This window comes from Panthera uncia (genome assembly GCF_023721935.1).
Source record: "Panthera uncia isolate 11264 chromosome A1 unlocalized genomic scaffold, Puncia_PCG_1.0 HiC_scaffold_17, whole genome shotgun sequence".
Taxonomy (NCBI): domain Eukaryota; kingdom Metazoa; phylum Chordata; class Mammalia; order Carnivora; family Felidae; genus Panthera; species Panthera uncia.
The window spans coordinates 29,095,752-29,115,115 of NW_026057577.1; the positions used below are offsets into that span (position 1 = coordinate 29,095,752).

The window sequence follows — 19,364 nt, forward strand, 5'->3', positions numbered from 1 at the left end:
AAATAAATAAATAAACTTTAAAACATTAAAAAAAAACACACACAAAACCTTTTTGTATGTAGCGACATTTTGGACGGGATAACTCTTGGTAGAAGGAGGCTGTCCTGTATATCGCAGAGAAATTAGCAGCTTCCCTGGTCTCTACCCTGTAGATGCCATTAGCACCACCCTCCTGTATGTGACAGTCATGGTTGTTTTCAAATATTGTCAAATATTCCCCTGGGATGGGACAGTCGCCTTTGGTTGAGAAGCACTGGCCTAAATGATCCACAAATAGCTTTCTCTACAAGTATAGTAAGATTGAAGTTTGAAGCTGCTTTTATCTGCTCTCATGGGGGAATGCTAAATCAGTTTATCTATTGTGATGCCCCATTGAGACTAAGTCTATTTGTTCAGATCATCCCATTCTACATTTGTTTTTAGAATCCTTTTGATAGTTAAAAACAGGAATTTCCTTATTCCATTCCTATGGCTCTGGTGTGCCTGTTCATTCCCCGTTTGATAATCTTTTCAACTATCTAGATATTTAGCGATCTGATTTTCTATACCCTTTGAGCCTAGGTAATTTCTCAGTCCTTTGGGAGGCATTTTTGTGCGGTTCAAGTTTCCATTCCTTCTTCTATGGTATCATCTCTTCCCACTTCAGACCTAAGCTGAGCTCACATAGCAACTTGGAGAGGTTGGAGTCTGGTTGCTGTGATCAGTAGGTGTGTACATGGTTCAGGAAACACAACTGTTGGCTTTAAGGTTACAAATGTGAGCATTAAAAGGAATCCTGCAATCACAAATTGTTCCTTATATAATGTGCAGTGACTGTAAGATGGCCAACAGTTTGGGGGAGGATTTTACTAGCTGTTTGAAGTGAGGAATGGCTGTAGTGTACAAAATGTTTAAACCAAATTGTTATGTCTTACAATGTTCAACAAAACACTCTGCAAACATCAGTTCTGAGGGGAAAAAAAGGCACCCTCCAAGGCAGGGTTATAGGTGCTTCTGGGAGTTGTAAACCCATGCAGGCTCCAGAAATATGTGCCTTCCAAGGGCTGGAAACTTCTGAATTGCCAACAAATAATCAGTGAGTGTGACAAAGAGTTAAAGTACACAGACATTACTTTCACAAAATTTATGGTATAGTAAAGAGGTTTAAGATGGAGACCCGAGACTGCAAACCAATGGTCAATAGGACTAAATCAGGACCATGGATTTGTTTTGCTTGGCTTGGAGAGAATTGGCCTCCAGCGTGTCTAAGAAAGGGAGAAAAAGTGAGAAAGAATGAGAGAAGTGGCTAAGCTTTTAGATAACAGAGATTTTTTTTTTTTTTTTGCATTAAAATCCAGATTTCCAACTGTTTTTGAAAAATCCGACAATCTGCCAACACTGGCCCTTATTCTGTTTCCCTACAGTGGTGGTCGGCTGGAGTGGAACAGCAGCTGTCCCTTTGATCAGAACAGGCACTCTCTGGGTCCCCACCCTGGCCTACTACACTTCCTCACCAGGCCTCTGTCCCATTCAAGATTGGCCACCCCTCATGCAGAGACTTCGGCAACATTTACTTTGTCTTCTCACCGTGGAAACAAACTGGTGGGGCCCTGAGCAAAATAGCAGCTGCTCATTTGTGTGAGATGATGCTGGCTCAGGCCACAGAGGTGATAATAGAGGCAGTGAGAAATGGGCAGATTTGGCATATATTTTGAAGGTAGAGTCAATAAGATTTCATGATGGATTGGATTAGGCTATGAGGGAGAGGATTTGGAAAGGACTCCAATTTTGATTTTTACTTAGATTAATTTCTTTCAAAAGTAAACCTATGGTGGAGTATTGGAAAACCAGTATTGACCTCTTAAAATAAGAACATTTAAAAGTCTTTCTTCACTAGTACTCTTCCACATGGGTGCCCTAGGTAGTGCCACCATCATAGTCTGGTAAATGCTGCTGCTTTGGGGAATTTTGAGGGAAAGAACAATGAGAAGAGCCCCAATGACTAAGAAAGAGACTTAGATTCTTGTTCCAGGAGGCGGATTGGAGAGATGCCAGCCTACTGGTGACTTCTGTGCACCTCACTGGCCTCACCTGTCCAGAAGGGTGTGTGTATCCCGAACTACTGGGGTTGATCTCCCAACATGGACGGTCCTACTTCGGGGAACTCCAAGTTCAGGCACTCAAAAGGGGTTGGGAAAGTAGAGGCTCCAAGATTCCCAAATGGGAGGTGTTTCAGGGCTGCCTTGAGTAAGAAACTGTTCTCAAGTTTGTTTTGAAGCTAGTTTTCCTAGAAAGATCTAAGTGAAGAGGACTCTCTTCACCTAGATTTATATAGTTACTTTAAAAATCAATGAAAGCAGCAAACTTGTGTCGGAAGATCTTTTTTTTTTTTTTTTTTTTAACAGTTTTTGCAGTTGAGAAAATCCGCAATTGTCCCTATCGAGGGCAATAGTTTTATTTTGTTATCTTCTGGGCTGCTTTGGTGAGTGGAGACTACTAGTGGCCGTTGTGGTGGTGGGAGCTGACAGACTCCCACTCTGGGGCTGGCCATTGCCGCGAGAGCCTCCGGCGGATCGGAAGCTGGACTTGGCCGCGCGGAGCCAGGCGCGGAGGCTTCCTTCCCTCGGGCACCGCAGCGGTCACTCGACCCCTGACGCGCATGCGCGGACCCCAGCGGCGTCCTCCCCGGCTCCTTCCCTCCCTCATCCGGGTCCTGGGCGAGCGGGCGCCGTGCGCGTGTCTCGCGGCCGAGCTGCTAATAAAGTTGCACTGAGGGAAAGCGCAGCGACGGCGCCGGGGGAGTGCGTCCAGCCGGCGGGTGAGTGAGTGTGGGGCCCAGGGCGGGCGAGCGGGCGAGCCGGGCCGGGGGCTGCAGCTTCTTCCGCGACGCAGCTCGCCCTCAGGCCCGAGTGGCTGGACTCCGGCCGAGGTGGGGGCGCTGGGCCGCGGGCGGAACGGAAACCGCCCGGGCCTGCGGGGCGGGAGAGGTAGGCCAACTCCCGGCCTGCAGAGGTTCGGGCGGCCGGGGATGGGGCGGCCCGTCCCGCTGCGGAGGCCGTACAGCGGCCGGGGGCGTCCGGTGGCTGGCCTTGTTCCTGCGCCGCCGTAGCCGCCCGGACTGTGGAGGGAGGCGCTCGGGACGCCCTCGGGACGCCCTCGAGGCGGAGGAGGAGTGGTGGGGGCGGGGGGGGGGGGGGGAATCTCGGCGCTGCTTGTGTCCAGAGGAGCGGTTTGTTCTACCTCATCTAAGCACCACCCTCAGTCACACCCCTGGTAGGATCGCCGTGCTCGGTCGAGCCGTCCAGTCTGCTTGCTACACTGCAAAGCTGTCCAATGGCTTGATGAATCCGTGCCGCCGTCGCTTTGTGTTTCAAAGATAAGGATCCACGCTTATCGGTGGGAATTACACTCTGGGCACTTGTGACCTGCTACTGCACTCAGCTGGTAGTTAGACATGGTTTCTGCCCGTTGCCGTGCCAGTTTTCACCATTGCAAAGATTCCTTCCCCTTCGTGTTAACTTCTGCATTGCTGCAAGGAGAACGCCAAGCCGTGCCTGTTTGCACATTCAGCCTCTGCCCGGTCTTTCACTTTAATATCAGTACTCAAATTCATATTCCGGGCTCTCCCCCTCCCCCGCCCGTTTTCCTCTCTTCCCCTTTCAGCTGCTGTTATTACGTGGAGTTTGGAGCCTAAGCTTTGAAAACTCCCATGTGGCGCCTGTCTTAAGTCGGAGCATGCTCAGTAGCCAAAACAGATTTTGGTTGCAAAAAAGAACTGGGGCGAGGATAGTCCGGGTATTTGGACGTTTGCCCGATTCCTAACAAAATGTTCCAATTCTGGTTTTGATGGCATTGGAGAATGGAGCTGTAGGCCAGCCTGGAGGTGAGGAATGCCTGAACACCCTGGGCCAGATCGCTATCTTGATTGCAGAGACATTGTTTCCTGACCAGCTGGAGGTCTAGAGTTGTTGGGGTGGTGGGGGGGGCGGGGAGGGGGGAACATTCCTGGCTGCTTGTGCGTTTAAATGGGTGTGGTGCTAAGTATATCTTGTTTACCTTATCTTTCTGTGGAAAAAGTTTTGAAGTCTGGTTGGGTTTGTCACATCATGCCTGTTGCCTAGCACTGCCTAAAGTGCTCTTATCTAGCAACAGAGGCCGGGTAGGTGGAGGTCGTGGCTTGGCCTCACAGAAGTTGAGAGTAAAGGATGCTTGGGTTGTTGTTTTAAAAATTATTTAAGTTCTTTTTAAATAGAGCGCTTGAATTTCCTTAAGAGGACCCGAATTGCCCCGAGCAAGTTAGTTTTCAATTTTAATTGAAAGGAGTTCTAAGATTTCTGCAAGGTGTCAATGTGGAAGTGGCCCTTGTAGGCAAAACAGTTCTTAGACACAGTGTGACAGTTTGGTATTGATCAGGATACTGTTGTGAAATTAGTGTGTTCCAGAGTCAGTAAGTAAGGGATTATTTTACAGATTTGTACAACTTTCTTTTTTTTCTTTTACTTCTTCTTTGGTAACTATTTTTTCCCTCTGTGGGGAACCCCAAGATGACAAGAATGCACACATCATAAGAGACAATTTACCAAAATTTCACCTTCACAAAAGTGGTGCATAATACGTTTTAGAGTTTTAAATTTTAATTTTTGTTTTGTTTGTTTGTAGATCTATTTTCCCTCTCTATTGCAGAACCCTTGGTCAGTGTGCCTTTCTTTTTGACATGGGTGTTTTTATCGCATGACTGTTACCCTGTACCTTTGTTACAAAATTTCATTCATTATTTATCCTTCCATTCCTTTCAGGTTTGAAATAGCTGAAATTGGCAATAAATGTTAGGTGAACATTCTCAACTGACTTTACTCTTAGATTTTAAATGCATCCATATGATACAGTGTGGTAAAAAGGAAAGTCAGCAGTGGACTGAAAAAAGAATAAAATGTTTTTGTAGAATACGTGCAGATTTGCTGGTATTATCTGCTCGCCTGGTTCACCTCGGTAGGCGCCACAGAAATGGGTAGATTGATACGTGCTGCATTTCTTTCCCCTCTGGCAAAGTCAGCTATTAATTTCAGTGGGAGACAGTGACAGAATGTTGTTACTAATGAGGTTTGAATCAGATGTTGTTTACTGTTAGTTATGTAACATGTTGCTGGAAGTATTATTAAAAGTTGCCTTCTGTAGCAAGGTAGAGGCAAGTAAATTCTGCTTACTCTTCACTGAGTTTTAATTCTTGGCTGAACCTGAAGGCACATTACACTATAACCATAATTATACCTGGGCAGCCTGTCTGTTTCCTGTTTTCATCATGAACCCAAACATTATGATTTGCAGTGATGATCTTTTTTGTCCTTTGCGTTAAACAGAGGCAGTGTGTTTTCTCTGTCTACTGAAAACAGATTTGTAACTTGGTCAAATCAAAGATACTGGATTCTCTGTTTTTGAAGACCAAACAGTAAAATACCAGTTTTTCACTTATTAGTAATGTAAATTGAAATACTAATGCTATCTTAAAAAATCTATTTTACATACTGTTTGATAGTGCTTTATGTAAATTTTAATCTTACCAGTAGTTTGTAGAGTGTGTGAATTAAGAAAGCCCTTTTTGTTTATGACTTATCAGTGTTTATTATTACCAGATGTATATGTTGGTTTAGGCAGTGAGCCACACATTTGGATAAATTTCAGAGTCTGCTTGAGTGTACTTTAGGATATAGCCGCCTTTATTCCTTTGGTTTATCATTTTTCCCTGTTCTCTTTACTTCTGGAGGGTCTGTGTTCATTTCTCTTTTTTTAAATTTTTCTTTCTTTCTTTTTTTTTTTTAATGTTTATTTAGAGAGAGAAGAGAGTGAGTTGGGGAGGGGCAGAGAGAGAGGGAGACACAGAATCCGAAGTGGACTCCAGGCTCTGAGCTGTCAGCACAGAGCCCGACGTGGGGCTCAAACCCGCAAAGCACGAGATCATAACCTGAGCCCAAGTCGGATGCCTAAGCTACTGAGCCACCCAGGCACCCCACGTGTCTCCCTCTTTGTGTGTGTATGTTCCATACTAATCACAAAGAAGAAGCCACAATAGTTTATTTCTTCACATGTTACCAGTGTCTTATATCTGATGGGTGTGCCACTTGACTCAAGGTCAAAGACATTGAAGATTTCCTTTTATAAAGGACAGTTGCAGCCTGAGAGATGATTTGTAACTCCACCAGTCTGATTATTCTGGAGAGGAGAGTTATCTGGAAGGCTAGGACCCAGGAAGACTGCAGGGAGATAGGGTGCTTTCCCACCAAAGAAGATGGTGCACGACCCCAGGAAGCCTATCCATGTCTTTTCACACCTTGTTTTTCCACTTCCAAACCTAATAGAATAACAGTAATTGAAATTTTTAGTGTTAGATTATCTAGTTTATTGTCGTTATCTAGAACTCTGAATCCGAGAAGTATGTGTACTAGTTGGAAGGTTAAGATACACAGTTCGTTTTGAAGAATTGATTGTTGTTAGGACCAGTTAATTTCCCATTTTCGTACATCACGTTTACATTCTAACATTTTTATTGTTTGAAAGATGGGACAATTACAGAGTTAGTAGGTTTTTCACAAATAGTCACCTAGTTTCCAGCTCTTCAATATTTTTTTTGTTTGTTTTTTTGTGTTTGCCTTGGGCAGCTAGCTGGAGACATTTTTGGCCCCATCTTAGGAGGGAGGTGGTTTCAGTGACTTTTCTTCCTGCTTTTACTGTGATATTCCTGACTTGGTTGTGACAGTATTTTAGAAGAAAGAATTATTTATCAGACAGTTCTGTATGGACAAGACTAAAATTGAAATTCACTTTTGGAAGCTAGTTGTTAAAGTACATTTTGTGAACAGGTTTTGCTTTTGAATTCTCTGGTGTACTAGTCTCTGTAATGTTCATCCAATTTACAGAGGAGTATACTCTGAAAATCTGACAATGGTTTGATCTGTTGTCTGATTTGAACTGGATTTCCCCTTTTGCTTTCCGTATATATGTGTTACTTTGTTACTGCTGAAAATAACAGTAAGAAAAGAAGCTAGTGTCACCATCCCACTTTTCTCTGAGCTTAGCACCTGGAGTCCTGAGAAGTGCCTTACGCTTTGCCCATTTAACTATGATCTCAGAATATGGCTGGTGCTTTCAAGGCAAGTTTTGTTTTGTTCAGTTTTGTTTTCATGATGTGTCAGGATCTGCCTTGCATCCTATCTGGTGGGCTGTATAACTTGAGATCTAGTTATTCTGGTTTCTGTGTTCCCAGGAAAAGCGGGTACTGTGGAAATATTTCAGAGCTAGTCTTTTGTTTTTTTCCCCCTTATTCACCTCTATCTGCCCACTTAAGTGAGTACCTACTTAACTCACTGACCATTTCCATTTCCACTCTTTGGAGCTGAGTGTACATTAAATGAATGATGACAACAGCTGAAAAGGTATCCAGAGCCATATTTGCTCCTTTTTCTTCTGAGTAGGTGACTTGAATTCTGGGGTGCACGTGAGGTATGTGGAGACCATCCTCCTAAAGCGTTGTGTACTCAGGTTAGTGCTTGGTGCTCCAGAGACACATTTGGTAATGTAATGATTTGGTATCCCTTGACGATTTTATAATTTAAAGGAAAGCACCATAATGATTGACCAGCTCTGTGTCTATTCCTGTGCCTACAGGCCTGTGCAAGTATACTCAAACACATCTGGTAGTAATAGAGGAAATCTTGCAGGCTCTGTGGGGGTGAGTATACATCTAGATCAGGCTCTGCTTAATTAGAGGACTTAGAGGAGCAGGTGAAGTTTAAAGAGTGATTAAAAACTGGGAAACAAAAGTCTGGATGTGGGAGATAAAAACGTAGAGACTTGTGTGGGCACAAAGAGAGACTATGCAAGATAATCTGTGAGAAGTGTCAGGGAACATGAGTTCAGCTCCTGACTGGCTTTGAAATCCACCGTGAGAATTTTTGATATCTTTGGAAATTGAGAGCCACGATTTGGAAAAGTAGTGATTTAAATGTTTCTCTAGGAAAGTTATTTTGGTGCCCATGTGGTTGTATCCCCTCTTCCTCATATATGTTCCCATAAAGAATAGTAGGATTTCTGAATCAAGAAAGCTTGTGGGAGGGGTGCCTGCGTGGCTCAGTCGTTTAAGCGTCCAACTTCGGCTTGGGTCATGATCTCACGGTCCGTGAGTTTGAGCCCCACGTCGGTCTCTGTGCTGACAGCTCGGAGCCTGGAGTCTGCTTCGGATTCTGTGTCTCCCTCTCTCTCTGCTCCTCCCCCGCTCATGCTCTCTCTCTCTCTCTCTCAAAAATAAATAAACATTTAAAAAAATTTAAAGAAAGAAAGAAAGCAAGCAAGCTTGTGGGCAAACTTGGTCCTGGTTTGTTTCTCTTCTCTGCCTGCAGCCAGGGATGTGGCTTACGTGTTTTAGTAATTGTATGTCTGGATCTAGGATTGGTTTGACACTGGTGGTGCTGATACATGGTGACTACTATTGATGTTAGAGCCATAAGGGTAAGATATTTTTAGAGCTTTACCCCCACCAGCCACAAAAACAGTTACCTTTGCAAGTGACTTCTTTACATGTTTCTAAGGACCTTGTTTCTCAGACCTGCTGTAAAACCTAAGACTCTTGTTGAAATGGTGGGAGGTAGGGTTCTAATCTCAAACTTAACGAATCTGAATTTTGTGGGATGGTTATGAGAAATGCATTTCCTTAGGACCCCCATCTGTAATTCTTTTGTACAGGTTTGGCTGAGATCATGGTGGGTTGTGACCCAACTGTATGGGCATTTATTTGCATGGGTTGATGTGCTCAGGAGATTTTGTTTTGGCTAACAGTGTTGGATGAAAGTTTTGGATTGGTCACTTGCCTTTTACTTTGGATTGAAGCAGTTGGAGAGGTGTTGGAGCAGAAAGTGAAGGAGCTGTTTCTGTGAATTGTTTTGTCAAGTCTGGGCACGAACCGTGTGTGTGTGTGTGTGTGTGTGTGTGTCTAGGGATGAGTTTGGAGGGTGGTTTGTGTATATCTTCTGGGAGTTGGTCAGGAGGTCCTACTTAGGTATCTTGAGGTAAGAACAGGATCTTTGGGTTTTCATATTAATATGATTTCATTTGAAATGGAAGCCTGGTGAAGCTTAATAACATTTTATTTATACATTTAATGTATGTAAAATGTAACTCCTGATCTTCCTTTAGCTTTGTTATCAGTTTTCCCCCAAATCAGTTGATGACAAATCCTGTTCTTCCAGTTGTCAGGGCTGACACCTTGGAATCATTGTTGATGCCTGTGTTCTCACATTCCCCTTATCTCTTCTATCAGGAAACCTACTATTCCCTAAAATGCATGTGAAGTTGTCTACTCCCCACTGAACTGCCATCACTCTGATCTAGGCCATTATCATCTCTCACCTAGCTTACTGCAACTCTGAACTGGTTTTCCACTTTTACCCTTGCTGTTTATTCTCAACACATGAGCCAGAGTAGTTAGTTCTTTAATGTTTGTCAGAAAATGTTCTGTCTCCACTCAGAGCTCTCAAATGGGTCCTCATTTGAGTTACAGTAAAAGCCATTGCCCTTATATGCAGGATGTCCAATCTGGGTCTCTCACCTACTGAACCCCATTCATTATTTTCCCTTCCTCGTTCACTTTATTCTCATGCTACCTTGGTCTTGGCAGTTCTCAGAATGTGCCGGACGTGCTCCCACCTTGAGATCTTTGCATTGCCTATTGCATTTGCCTGCCATGATTTCCCCCAGATGTCTGCCTGTCTTGCTCCTGTTTCCTTCATGTTTTGATTCCTTTGGTGTCTGCTTAAGTGAGGCCCACCTCAGCTGCCCTATTTAAAATCACACCTCTCCCACCACACTTACCATTCACCTTCCTCTGCTCTATTTTTCTCCCTAGCACTTTTCCCCAAACAAACTACAGTATTGCTTATTTATTGCCTTTGTCTGTCTCCCTCCTCTGGAGTGTAATCTACCGAGGACAAGCGTTTTGGGTCACTTTATTCATGTGTATATTCCCAGCTCCTGGAATGCTACCTCAGAAAATATCCTTCTGAATGAATTGAATAAATTTCAAAGGTGCTCTGAATATGCTTAGTATTGTTTCTTAAAGATTATTCTCTGGTGAGAGAGATAAAAATCATGTAAGTCAGCAAACACTTACAAATTGATTTATACACTGAAGGAAATGAACATGGTATTAGATGAGGGATTGGGGAAAACCTACTTTATATAGGATTATGAGGTGATCAGGGAAGGTCTCTGGGATGACACTGAAGCTGAAGTCTGAATGCCAAGAGAGCTTGGAAATTAGTGGTTGGGGCTTGAGGAGAGTGGTTTGGGCAGAGAATGGCCTTTGTAAAATCTCGGAGGTACAAAAGACATTCCAGTATAGGAAGATAAATTCCTTTGAAAGACGAATTCTTACTAATATTTTTTGAGAGCAGGAAGTGTTTGCCCCTAGTTTCTCATTGATTTTTCTTAAATTTCAGCTTCCAAATTTGAATAGTCCTAGATAGATCTGTTGGAGATAATTTTTTTGAAATATGAATGTCTCTTGACATATAAGTCCTCTCTTTAGTAAGGATTTTAATATGGCTGAGGTATAGCTGCACTTTGGTTTTCAAATTTGTTTTTTCCCCTGACTATATTGGAAGTATGTTTGTTTTAAGAAGTAAAGAATTGTATGAAGCAGAAAGTGAGAAGTACACTACCCCTTCAGCTAAGGCCCTTTCAAAAGCTTTTTGTGCTCATTCTCTTTCATTTATTAAACAAATATTTCTTGAGCATGTGTATCACCGGGCTTACAGTGATGAGTGAAAATAGGTATGGTTCCTCTAATATACATTCCTGCAGAATTTGTACTCTTACGGAGTTGGACAGATAAATGTAAAAATATAGTGTGTTAAGTGCTACAAAGTAGAGTTATGTGATGCAGTAAGAGTGTTTAAGAGGGGTGTTTCGTCTGTGCACCACCATCTGGGAAGGCTTCCTGAAGAAGGGATGCTTGAGCTGAAATAGAATTAATGTGTGTGTGTGTGTGTTTTGTAATATGCTAGATTCTTCTGTAATGCATGATATTTCTTAATTTTATAATGTGTATAATGTTCTCTGTATATCTCTGAGGTACCACTGCTTTTTCTTTGTATTTCCAAGGTACTCTGCATTATTAATTGAAAGTTCGCAGAAGAATTTCAGGGAACTTAACACACAAGGATTTCTCAATCTTACTGTTACCTGTTTGTTTTTGTTTTTGTTTTTTAGCTCTGGGGAGGAGTCATTTCTCCAAGAAATAAAAAAAAGAACCCACTGTAATGAAAAAGTCATCCAGTCAGGTCTTCATAAACAGAGGTAGACTATAAACTTCCAAGGTGTGGTAGGTAATAGGTCATAGTTATTTTCTCAAGTCCCACCAAGTTCTGATATAAGAAGTAGCACACATTCCTGTCTGCTCAGTTACTGGCCTTCTCTGCTTGCTGTACATATTTTTAATTTTATTTTAATGGCTCATCTTTCTTGGTTATCATACGAAAGTAAATCTAGAAGAAAATGAAGTGGTGTACGAACCAGCATATGAAGCTGTTCACAATACCTTCTCTTCTTTCCATTACTTTTTAAGATCTTTGATACTACAGATAGTGTCTTTTCAGCCTGACTTTTTGGCTTATTAGATACTCAGCCGGTTTTGAGTCAATGAAACCTGCCCTTTCAGAGTCAGCTCTCCCTTGTGTTGCTATGGTCCTCCAAATCTACACATCCCTCTTCTCTTGAGCTTTAGTTTCACTATTGCCGGGACGTGTATCTGTGCTTACTTCCTCCTGGCCCTCCACAGCCTCCTCTTGGCTAGATCTAGAATTGTCCTTTTTAGGTAAGTGATGTCTTTATTTTTCAGCTTTTAAACCGTTACCTTTCTTGTTTGCCCTTGGTCTCTTCTGGGTAGTTACCAAATCCTGTTGATGTTTTATTTGTAATGCCCATCACATCACTTCATTTTTGTCTCTACTGCCATCCCTGTCCTGGTCTGTGTACCACTGTGCTGGAGTGTCTTCCTGTCATAGTTGGATTTCTACCATATATTCCATCTACTCTCTGCCTCCTGAATTAAGTCTCTTACTTAGTCATGTGCTGTTGCCATTTTTGACTTCTCGAAATTCCTCTTTGAATGTGTTTTTCTGCTTAGAACTCTACACTGCACATAGGGTTCCTTCTAGCAGCCGGGCTGTAGCCCTGTATTCATTCTTTCCCTGTTTGGCATTCATTCGGGGGCCTTTCCCTTTTGCTTCACAAACTAATTGTCCTCTTCCTGCCTCATTTGGCTTAATAATACTTGGTTTTTCTTATTCTTGTTCTTTATTAACAACTGTATTGTGATTTATAGATTGTCATCTTCCTCTTTTGAGCTTGTGATAAGCATTCCCAAAATATGTGCAGAAATGATGTGCTGTTATCCTTGCCTCATCCTTAAGACTTTTATCCACTTCCCTGCAATGTATGTGGTGGGGGAAGGACCCAGAGCTAGGCAGAGCTAAGATGTTTTGTATACTGGCGAAGCCTTCCACTTTTTGTCACTAGCCATTTGCAGCCTAGTTAATTTTTTCTTCAGCATTCTTATTCACAAATATATCTTTTTACCTTCTTTCTCTCCTGTTTTCCAGTTATGTTGGAATAATTCCTCTTTCTTTCTGTTTTATTTATGATCCCCCTAAATAGATCTAAGTTTCACAGTGTTTGATCACCAGATTTAGTTACATTTACTCAAACTGCAATATTGATGGAAATTAACTGGCTCAACTTACACAGGTTGTCACAGGTATTTCCTAACAGGATTTTAGATTTGGACACATTCTCTGGCTTTAAAGCTAGAAATAGAAAATCCCTGAAAGGAATATTTTGGGTACTGTTCAGTTTAATTTGTATTTTTTGGTTTGTTTTACTTGGTTAGCCCACTATGCATTACTGTCATAAGACTTGACTTCTAAGGAAAAGGCTCATTTTGACACTTACAGTTGTAAAAGTTTGGTATAGTACAACCTCAGAGCAAAAAAGAGAAAACAGAATTTGTCTTCTCTCCCTGATTATGCTATTGAAATAAGGCTTTAATATTTGTAAATAAAGGTTAAAATGTAAAAGATGTTAAACATTAAATGTTACAAATTTGAAATAGCTTCTTATGAATGTTTATTGCAAAAGAAAGTAATTCCATGATTTCAGTTCCTTGAAGTCTCCTTGTTTTCCTAGGAGTTAATTATCTCACCTTTAAAAAATAGTAGCAAATATGTATTATTCCCACTGGTGTACATTAGGGTAGCTTTAATGTGATCACTGGCCCAGGATGAAGATGGGAGGCACAAATAGAATCTGCTTAGAAGCCAGGTTTTCGTGTAGAACACTGTCTCATATATCTGGGCTGTGAAATGCATTTTCCTTTTTACTTAGAGGAGAGCACAGAGGTAAGCAACGAGACACTATGAGGAATGAACATCTCTGAAATTGGGAGATGTCTTATAATCAATGGCATTTGAGTATTGGTTTTAGCTGGGTGACATTTGTGTTGCAGTTGTCCTTGCAGGTGCATAAACTCTGCCTTTCTGTTTATGTTGCTGTCATTTCTTTCATTTACACCCTTTGGGAAGATCAGGCAAGTATCAGAATTTGCAGGAGGGATGTCCATGGCTTGAATGACAATACTGGGGTAGTACGGGGACACTCTTCAGACCTGCAGTCTGAGGGCAGAGACTGATACTGTGAAGAAAAATTTTAAGCGGTAAGAAAGCACTGTGTGATAGTTTAATTTGCAACCTGTTCTTCCTTCAAGGTTAATAAAATAATGGTACATCTTAAGTAGATGGCTTCGTATATTCATTGAAATAAAGTAGCTCAGCTATATATTTAAAATCCTCAGCCTGATCTCAGAAATGTTCATGATTATTGCAACAGTAGTAACTGCAGTTCTCCTTTACTGAGAATGTGCCATGCCAGGCACTGAGTTAAGTGGGTATCTCATTTAATTCTCAGAACTGATATTTATTATACAAAATAGGAAAAAATAGAGGTTTAGGTGTAAATGTTAAATCCAGAATTTGAACCCAAGTTTATTAGACTTTTTAGATCTGGTGTTTTTATGTGTTACAATGCATATATCGTTATCCGTTGTGTAGATTAGCCTTATTTTATTGTATATTTCTAGCCAGTTCTTTAGTTTTACCACCTCAGTTCTAGCAAACTGAATTATTTTCTCATCCTGGTGGATGAAAACTCAGATTTTGTGTCTTTACTCACAATTATTTTTATGCCTCTGATAAGGCTACTTGGTGGTTCTTGTCTCCCTTCCCCTGTGCCCAAAGGGCCATCCCCTTAATTTATTGTAGCACCTTCTACACCCTTAGGGCATCTGCCATTCTCCATTGTGTATTGCAGAGAGGTATGGGCATATTTTCATAGCTTATCAATTTGTAATTCTTTAAAGTTTTAGTCTGGACTTGATTTATCTTTTTTAGCCTTTTAGTTTCTTGCTTAGTGGTTTGCCCTTTTTAGGTGCTCTCAGTGAATGTGTGTTGTGTAAATAAGACCGTGAGTCTGAGATTAAGATTAGCACTGGTTATGTCTGTTTGTGCCTCAGTAGACTCTGAAGGCATTGTAGAACGGGAGCACAGAGAACCAGATTAATTGCCTAGCAATATGTAACCTCTGAAGACTGAAGTTATTCAGTATAGCTTTGGGGACTTTCCTCTATTACTAGGATAAGTTTAGAGATACTATAGGAAGGTATTATGGATGGTTATGCACAGCTGACTGAGCTGAAATTGGTGTTCTCTGTGTTTGTGAATTCATTTTACTTAGTGAAAAGCAAAAGAGGTGTGAAAAATTGAACCAACTTTTCATGAACAGATTCAAAATTCTACATTTTGTTTACTAGAAAACCTAGTCATACCCTGATTTTCAAAGGATTGAATGTTTATTTGGGGTTCATATTACAGATGCTAATATATGCATACTAGAAAAAAGTATAATATCTTATTTTGTTTTTTGTGTATGTAGTGAGAAATTCTTTTCATAACCAAGGACTTGAGATAGTAAAATAAATCTATTGCTGTATCCAAAGCACTGTGATAGTTTTATTTGTGTGGATCAAGGTATTGTCTCGAATCTGATAGATTTTTACAGAATAGTTTACAGGAGAAAATTTATCATACGGGTACAGTACAGCAATTTTGATCCCAGTAAAACAATTTTATTTAGAAACCTAAATGTTAAATATTAATGAAGTGAATGAGTGAGATTTAGGCTGTTAAAATTATGTGTTCTAGTGATTAGTGTGGCAAAAATGTCCTAATGAAATAAAAAGGCTTTGGAGTAAGGCTACCATAATGAATATAAATTTTTAATTAAATTTTAATAAAATATAAATTTTATTTTTATAATTTTATTATAATAGTAATAAACACTAGTCTTTCATACATATTGACTCATTTTGTTCAATTGAGAGAAGAATGGGTTGAAGTAGATAAAGAGGTTAATGAAGTATGTTAAGTGGTATAAAGAATCACTTTGAAAGTGAGCATATTGAACAAGATTATCCTTGGTCTCTGAAACTATGTAATGTTGTGATAACAACACTTTGAGTATTTTAGAGAAGTCAGATAGGGAGAACAGTAGAGAAGGTCTTTAAGGAAAGAATATTCTTTGGTGGGAGACTTTTCTTTTTAGGGTACCGTGTGTACAGTGTTGAGGAGCGTGAGTTCTGGAGCCAGCCTGCCAAGTTTCAATTCTTGGCTCTATTTCTAATCTATATAAATAAGCAAGTTACTTTTAATTTCTCTTTCCTTGTTCTCTCATCTGTAAAATGAGAATAGTGGAATTTACCTGATATGGCTATTGCGAGATTTTAATGATTTTTTTGTCTCTCAGAGTAACGTCCTTAACAGTGTTAACATAGTGTTCGATAAATGTTAGTGGTTTTTTATTATTATCATCATCATCATCAAAGGAATATTAATGTTTTTGCTTTAGCAATTGATTTTGTAGAAAGGAAGCTGTTGGATTCCTTGAAATAGCTATATTCTTTTTAAGAAAGCCAAATGCCCCACAAAAGTCTACCTCTGTAGGTAACTTCTTAAGATCATTCATGCCCTGTTGTCGCTTCAGTCATTAACATTGCAGCCCATGTTCCATGCTTTGTACAGAGAATTTCCAGCACAGCACAGCAATGGAGAGCTTCGTAAGGATAACTAAGTCATTAAGAAAAGCTTATGCTACATTTAGGTCTTCCTGAACTAATGATAATTGGCTCTAAAGAAACCCATTTAAAATGAAACCATTTAAAATTAGATCTGTATTTTATACTAAATTGTGAATAAAAGGTCTGATTGGGACTTCATCTTCAAAAATTAAAACTTGGGAAAAACATTAAGTTACAGTTGTAAACATGTATTCTTATGATGAGCAAAGAATGGATCAAGTTTGATGGATAGGCTTAATTTTTCTCACAAGATAATTTAGCATGATAAGGCATCGTTATGTTTGTCATGCGTGCTACTAACATGAAGAGCTTTTTTGTGTTTTTTTGTGAAAATATGCATAAAAAATACATACTGATTTTACTAAGGATCACTCTTAATCCTTTGTCAGTGAAGTTGTTCTCTCTCCACTAAGATAGGCTTGCTTACTGTAAGTGTAAACATGGTGAATTCTTTCAGCTCATTGTTCCCTATCAGTGTAAACCCACTGCAGACGTACCATCCATCTTGGCAATATCACATCACTCCTGCGGGTCTCTTGGAGGCGAAGGGAACTGCAAATCTGATGCTTATGCTGCTTGCTGTCTGTCCATGAGTGTTAAAGTCCTTTGTCTCTGAATCTGGAGTCCCATGTCCTTCGTCAGCATCCGTGAAACAGTTAACAGACTAACTTACTTGCTTGGGGTTGGGGAATGGTAGGGTAAAATTAAATCCCTGACCCTACATTGTTGGCCGTTATTTTAATAAACTTTGTAAAATTTTAGAGTATTTTGCAAACTTTGTACTTTCACTGGTGGCTTGTAAGCCATTATGGTAAGGGAAGTGTTAGTGAATGGGAACTAATTTTGTAAGTGATCAGTTCACAAACAAATTTTTTTAAAGATTATTTTATAAATCTCAGGTATATAACTTATTGAAATTTACATATGTGTACATCTATGTCATCATCACCCACATCAAGATGTAGAATATTTCTATCTCCCCAGAAGACTCTGTCTTGTCCCCACTTAGTTAACCCTTCTTGCCTCTGATGATGTAGGTTAGTTTTGCCTTTTTCTGAGAAGGAATGATAAAATGTGTAATCTCTTGTATCTGACTTCTTCAATATTTTATGAGTGACTTATCCATGTTTTTCATGTGTTAGCTCTTTGTTGTTGCTGTGAAGTATTCTGTTTGATGAATTTATTACTATGGTTTATTGACCCAGTCCACTATTGATGGATATTTGGGTTATTTCCAATTTGGGACTATTACAGATAAAGTTGTTGTGAACATGTGTTTGCCTTTTGGTGGCGCTAGCACTTGTTTCTGTTAGTTATATATACCTAGGGATGGAATTGCTGGGTCATCGGGATTTATGTGTAATGTGGAGTGATATTTCACTGTTTTCTTTAAAAAAAAAAATTGTTTCTGATAACAATGTTGAGTCCATTTTACCATCTAATGGCCATTGTGGTATTATGTGAAATGCCTGATCAGTTCTTTTGTTTAAACACCAGTAAATTCTTATGATGACTTTGTAAGGTGAGACTTAGATAATGAGTACTTGAATTAGTTGCACATATCACTTCTGCATGTTGCAAAGTTACAAAATATTTTTAGAAAGAATAGCACGAAAGGTTTCTGAAATTTTTAGTCATTCCATTTTTAGAGTTGAATACATGATTTGTCCCTACTCCTTTCCCATTTCTCGTTTTAAGAAAACACTAATACTGAGTCTTAAGTTTTTGGAATCTGACACCCTTTTTTTTTTTCCTGAAATCAGTCTCTTGAAGTTGAACTAATGATATCCTCATTCACCAGTCATTGGCCTTTTCTTTGTTCACATTCTCTTTAAACTTCGCCTTGTGTTTGATATTCTGCAGTACTGTTGTATGTAATTTTAATCTCCTCCTTTTAACAATACTTCTTCGGTAACTTTTTCCTCTTCCCTACCAGTGAATGTTCCCTAATATGCCTGTGTTAATGTGTTGCTCTTTTCCCTCTGTTGAAAACCTATTTTATATTACTGTTTCAGTTCTTTGTAGAAAATCTTAAATCTCTTTCTCATCTTTTCCTTGCTCAACCTATATGTCCAGTTATGACTTTTTCTGATCGAGTTCACGTTCTTCTCTACTGACTAAACTACCTTCTGAGTGTCCTTGATTCTGCTAATGGGGTTATCATTATCTTAGTCACCTGGTTCAAAATTTGAAGTTATCTTTGATTTCAAGGTATAGTTGATAGAAAAATCAATGACCATTCATTAAACACTCCCTTAGTATGTGATAAGATGCACGGAATGGTGCCAAGTCCTGAAGACTTCCTCCTGGAAGGATTTTGTACTCCATTTGGGAAGTTAAGATAGTTCTTGTCGCTTTTTTTTTTTTTTAACTTCCTGATCTTGAGAAGGTGGGTGCAAGTTGGAGAGAGGCAGATAGAGAGGGAGAGAGAGAATCCCAAGGAGGCAGGGTCCTCACCTTCAGCTCAGAGCCTGACACGGGGCTCAAACTCATGAAACTTGAGATCAAGACGCTCACCCGACTCAGCCACCCAGGAGCCCCCTTGTCACTGTCTTATTAATTAGTTTTTATGATAAATATTCAATGACCATAGCCTTTTTAGAATAGGGTGGTGAAGGAATTCTTCACAAAGGGGGGTGGACTTGAGCTTATCATTAAGGATGACAGAGATTTCTCTTGGACACTGATGGGCAAAAGTACAGGAATTTGTGCTGGATCAGAAAGTGTGTATAGTGGTACAGTGGTGGGTACATTAGGTTTTTTTAAGTCTTGACTCTTCCTTTGAATGCTAATGACCATAATTCATGTTTAAATAGCACTTGGGAGTTTATAAAGCATTTATTGTATGTGTGCTGTGTGTACACATATGTACACACATATTTTTTTACTTAAACATTTCAGTGACTTAGGAACCATCTACCTTTTTGTACAGATAAGTTAGTAGACTTGGAAAGAATGATACTTGCTCATGGTCTTCTGTCTTATAAAGGACTGAATCTGGTCATTTTCTGTTTTCATCATACTACTTTTTAAAAATTAAAAATAGTTAATGTTTTGAGTTATGACATATTTAAACATAGAAAACAGGAGAGAAAATAACATATCTGGTTACTTGCCAGGTTTTTTTAAAATCTGATTTTAAAAGAACACAGCT

At 39.9% G+C, this 19,364-nt stretch overlaps 1 protein-coding gene across 1 annotated transcript in view; it reads left to right on the top strand.

Annotated features, from left to right (window-relative positions):
• Nucleotides 1–2,708: 2,708 nt before the first annotated feature.
• The window catches only part of SMAD5 (SMAD family member 5), a 48,757-nt gene continuing 32,101 nt past the window's right edge, over nucleotides 2,709–19,364 (top strand). The window contains exon 1 of the mRNA XM_049649231.1: nucleotides 2,709–2,797. The gene's annotated coding sequence lies outside the window, so the exon portion shown is untranslated. The remainder of the gene's footprint in view (nucleotides 2,798–19,364) is intronic.